The sequence below is a fragment of the Xenopus laevis genome, chromosome 8L (assembly GCF_017654675.1).
Source record: "Xenopus laevis strain J_2021 chromosome 8L, Xenopus_laevis_v10.1, whole genome shotgun sequence".
Lineage (NCBI taxonomy): Eukaryota > Metazoa > Chordata > Amphibia > Anura > Pipidae > Xenopus > Xenopus laevis.
Window position 1 is genome coordinate 70,800,817 of NC_054385.1, and position 6,031 is coordinate 70,806,847.

Consider the following 6,031-nt stretch of genomic DNA (forward strand, 5'->3'; position numbering starts at 1 on the left):
AGAGGAGATTTTTTATAGCAATAGAGGAAGCAGACCCCGTGCTCTGCCCTCCCCCCTGTTCCCCTCCCCCACCATGACTGTGGGGTCTACTTCCTCTATAGTTATTCCACTGCCTAGTGCTGAAAGGTTTCTGTCCCTGAACTCTCCTAGTTCATCAGAAAGTATTTATTGTTTAAGATAAGGCATTTTCCAGCTGAGGCTGTTGATGGCAATTACCAACTTAAGAGCCTATCAGGTTATTTATCTGTCATTCTGCAGTATTATTAACATGTCATTTATCCACATAATGCACTACTAGCTGAAAAGGTCTGATCCAGCATCAATCCTCTAGACCTACCTGCTTGTTCCTTTCTGGCCTGACCCTATCAAATCTATTTCCTCCTGCCCCTTCCCTATCAATGCCATGGCCTATTTGTGTTGCATACACCACTTTCACCATTCATACAAATAATGTATCCCTCCAAGTGAGGGCTCATTAACTTGCTGCTTTCCCACAAGTCAGCCACTCTCCTTTCTATCTCATTTTATCTTACATAAGTATAGCACCTGTATTGACACTATCCCTCTTTATGCTGGTTATTATAATAATCTTTATTCTTTTTCTCCTCATTGTTCAGTCATTATCCACTTTTGTATGGCTCACTCTCTCTCGCTATTCTTAGATTTATGGTTTTCCTTTTCTCCGTATAGATTTTTACACACTACCCCCACCAAAAAAAGGCTCTTTTTTTTTACATCTTTTTCTCCCTTTATGTTGTCACAGTTTCTCGCTCCACTCTATATATGCATTTGGACTTTGTCTCCATAGACCCCTATGCAAATTAGATTCATGTAAAAAAAAAAAATACCGCAACCATGGTTTGCAATGCAGCACAAGCACATGTGCCAGCACTGGTGTGTTTACATCAACCAACAATATTTTCGTTTTAGGTCCATTTAAATGCTGCCATTCTTCAGATGAACTAGAAACACATAAATCCATGTGCATACATAAATACCTATCAGCCCATTGCTTTCCCATCTCTCTTCTTCACCTTCTGTCTCCACCCATATATCTCTCTTTTACATGTATTGAAAGCATTGTGCATTATTCTAAAGCTACCATTACTTCCATACCCCCTCAAAACCAGTTTCCTACAATATATTACAAACTGAAGATTTTGTGATTCCAGTCTTAATGCCCTTGAACTTTGGTTGCCATGACAGCTCGATGCCTCCCTCTCAGCTCCCCCCCCCCCCACAACAGTATCTCCAATATACTCCCTTGCCCATCTCATCTCTATATATAGAAAAGAACATCCGAGTGACCCAGCACATCTCCCCCGTATGTAGTGCAGCATGGAAAGAGAGGGGACACAGAAAGACAGCAAAGCAAGAAAAAGGCTTTAAACATATGTAAATGTACAGAAGGGGGAGGCATAGTAAAGAAGTAAGGAATGAGAAAAAATGTGCAAAGAGTAAAAAAAAATCCAATTAATAAAAATGTATAGAGGTAAAAGAACAAGCTTGACTGAATAAGAGAAACAGAGGAGAGGAGCAGAGAGTGAGGGAGAGAAAAAGGCTTTCTATTAATCTAGTGTAAAATATTCTGCTTATGCCTGTGCTGGTATGGTAAGTGAATTATTTTCAATAACAAAATTATTATTCATATAAAGCCCTAATGGGGCTTTATATGATCTCTTCTTGAAGTATTATATTAAATCCACTGGGTCCAACTGCACCAGAGGAAGGACCCATGAGGTCCGAAACATGTAGTGCTATGCATCTTTAAATAAAAACTACACAGAAGCCTGACTTGCTTGCTCTCCAGTGGATGTAATATAATACTTCAAATTTTTAGTGGACCTGGCAAACCCCACCACTGTTGGATGGAGCACATGATACATTTTCACTGTAGTGGCATCTAATTATATATGAATGAACTTGTTAGCTCTTCTCTTCTACAAAACAATGAAAAGGCATACGAAACATAATTGCTACTGCGGTTCCATTCAGGCCAAGGAGTGATCCCATACTACGAATAGGCTCTTTGGTTACTGAAAATTCCAGATGTGGCTGCATCAGGTACAGAAAACACCTCAACCTGCTGGTACACAGCCATGGCAAAGAGATAAAAGTACATATTCTCTGCAGGAGCAATCAAAGGGTGGCTAAATACATTTTAGTATTGTTTTGCTAAATATGACCAGAAATAAAAGGATATATAACTGCAGCAAAGGGCACAGAAAAAGCAAATAAAAAACTATGTTGTGCCTACTGTTAACAAAAAATGGAAACAAGAGGGATACTAGCAGGAAGTTTGAAAGTTATAATCATATCAAAAATTACATGGCTACAATAACCATATTCCTAAATAATTGTATCCAATCTTCAGTGATGGATACAGATGGCCAAGGGCAAGATTTTCATGGAGTTGGAGGGTTGTATTGTCACATTGATCAAAATCATCACTGTTTACATTTAAACACATCTGCTATTTGCTTTGTTACGAGTAGCTAGTAAAATGAGGGTACAGTGCTTGCAATGGTAATGCCACTGTATTCATATTTTAATACACAAATCCACTGTATATATGTAGTCAGGAGGGTTTATCACTAAACTGATATGACCAATAGCTTACTTTTTAACTGAAAATATTTACATACTTACAGGTTAAGCATTACTTTACTATTTTCATAACATATCTCTTTGAATATAGTGATGATAAATGTTAGGAGATTGCTTTAGGCTAAAGTTTAGGAAAGGGCATATGACACCCATAGATGCTTGTTCTTGAGGCTATGGAATAGAGCATCATGCCACACTCAACTTGCACTCTAATGCAGTATGTTCATTATCCAGTGAAAATCTGACAAACCCCGGTTGCCAATGTTAGTGCTGGGTTGGAGTAGGCGCAGTAAGTAATGCAATGTTGGGATGTTGGGGAAAGAATGGAACAATGGTAAAGGTAATTCACATGTGTTTCAGGATAAAGTATCAGTTAATCATTTATTAATCATGGTTTAACCAGGGCTGAGGTTGTGAATTCTGTGTAAAGATTTGTGAATACAGTGGTGCTTGAAAGGTTGTGAACCCTTTTGAATTATGAGTATATCAGGAAAAATATGAGCTAAAATGTGATCTGTTTGTTGTAGTTCTAAAACTAGATAATTATACAAATTATACAAAAGTATACAAATTATACAAAACATAAAAATATTTATGTACAAAATATCGAACAAATTATAATTGTTGATTGGTCCACATGGATAAATAAAAGGATTTGGAATAGCCAAGTAAAAGTCCTCAATTTTATCCAATAGAACTGGGACTGGGAGTCAAAATAGATCCTGGCAGTCCAAGTACTCAGAGGCCCAAATAATCCTCCACCAGCCCACTAAATAGTCACTGTCTATGGGACCTTACAGCAGCCCCTGTGGCATTTGCCAGAACCTACAGATTGCCAGTCCGGGCCTGGTCCAGACCCCCTTGTTCCCCGGGCCCCCTGCAACTGCAGGGTCTGCTTCCTCTATAGTTACGCCACTGATACACAAATATGTACTGTAGCTATGTAATATGCAGATGATTTTCCTCAATAATAAATGAAACAAGCTTATTTGACTATTTGCTTAATTAGGTTCTCAATATCTAGTTGTGGGACTTGTGTGAAAAATAGGTTTTATGTCATATTAATGCCGAAAATTAAATATTAAATCCAAAAGGGTTTTCTACACCATTGTACATTAATGTACAGGCCTAATCAGTAACATACTGTATGTCTAAATACATCAGTGGGTGCTTCTTACTACTTACTCTGTATAGGTAAAAGATGGAGCGCTAATGTCTCCCCACATTTTTTCTCAAGGGATAGAAGATAACAAATTAGAACTAACTGATACATCCAACAGCGACCATGCATATAATTATAATGAAAGTAATTAATTATCTAACCTTTTGTAAATACGAAACCACTCTCGGTGCTTCGTTTTCCAAAGTCGTCTCACGAGGAAACTTCGGGCAACTTTGGAAAAAGAAACGACGCGAGTGCATTGGCACTGGCAAATTGATATTATAGCAGGCGGCAGGCAGCGGAAGGCAGTTTGTGGAGATTGTCGCCCTGCAGAAGAGGCGGATCCCCGAATCTGCTCGTGTGCTTGAACCATTAGGAGTATAACTGTTTCCCCTTCTTCATATGTTACAGAGCTATCAATTCACATGCACAGAGCTCACTAGTGTGACATACAAAAAGACTGAAATATAAATTTCCATATTAATGTTGTACAGTACAAAACCGTGATATATATATATAGTCCATAAGTATTCCATCTGAAGAGGATATTACTATCAAACTGAATTTTGTAATACATCCTTACGACTTGAAAGGAGGATCTATTCCAAAATCAATTGGAATCGTCCTCTTCATCTGAGAAATTTTTAAACTTAAAGAAGCTGATTTGAAAATCAAAATATTGTTTCTGGTGTGCAGAAATAAATGAAAATGCCTTTATTCAGCACCCTTATCTCTACTGCAGTTAATGTCTATGGGGAGATGTTACATATAAAGTAATTAACTCAAATAATTATATGTAAATTACTAGACATAGTATTTACTTTAAACAGAGAAGATTTACATTATCTTCTGTCAAGGGATAGAGCAATAGTAAATGCTTTGACCAACAGTGTAGTAGATGAGAATAATTTCAAGACTGTGCAGTTCATACGAATTTAAGACAATGTTACTGTAGAGCTTGTCCTACTTTTGTTGCATGCGGATCTGCAGACGACTAGTGGCAAACAGACTAATTGGATAGATGGTAAGTAAGGTTAATGCTTCTATTGATTCATAATTAATGATGCAAAGTTTGGCATTTTTTGGTTACAGGTGGATATATCAATGGAGTTGCAATCTTACATTGCTGCCTTTATATGCTTCTTCCTATACCTTTTTATATACTCATAATGTAGCCCAACCAAAGTGAGCCAGTTATTTTGTTTTGTACAATTATCAGTACCCACAGTCCTGATCCTGACTGATATCAATGTACTGTGTATAGGGACTGGTTTGGGAATCGGCCAGGTTTAACAATTTCTGCCAGTAATGCAACTTAGCTTGGGCAGGCCCAAGATATCATTTGTATCATGAAAGCTAAAGCAGCATCACCCAGAGGTAAGAATAAGGGCATTTGTTTTCGATTTCTGTGACATTTAAAAAGGCTTTATACCAGCTTGCTCAACATGAGTAGTTCTATGTAGTGATGGGCGAATTTGCGAAACGGCGCCGGCATCTCGTTTTTGACGCCGGCGCCCGTTTTTTTGAATTTTCGCGGGCGTTTCGCCGCAAATTTGCGCCTGGAGAATAAATTCGCCCATCACTAGTTCTATGACATCAGAGGCATGGTAATGATGGTTAAGGGGGGGCCTTTAGGAGCAGGGAAGTAATGTAGGGGGCAGGGGAGGTGATGTCACTGGTAGGCACTGGGAGTGTATTTTTGTCTGGGTTTTAAATCATTGAAATCAAAACAGGCTATTATAAACTGGGCAGCCCCAAGAAAAACCACAGGGTTTCTCATGGATTGTTCATTCGTTTTGATGCTAGTGCTAGTACAAACCACAAAGATGCTAGTGCTAGTACAAACCACAAAGTCAAATGTGACTTTACTTTCATTTTCAGGTTTTGAGATTTTATAACTAAAACAATAGGCAAAATGTATGTTCAGCACAAGCCCTGTTCATTGAACATACAGAAAAGGGGATATATTGCCCATTTAAAGGAAAAGCTATACCCCTGTCACAGAAACAAAATATGCAGAAGACATCTAAACTATCTAAACCATTTTCATAAAAATACTATTCTAGTCAGTGTCGAACTGGCCCACAGGGATACCAGGAAAAGTCCCGGTGGGCCCAGGTGTCAGGGGGCCCTCATGCTGCTAAATATTTGGGCTATTTCATGGCCATTCCCTATTTCTATGAGAACAAATAGATGGAATAATAGATTATAGTATGTAAATAAAAGAGACTAGGAGAATAGAAATTGAGTGAGTAGAGGAAG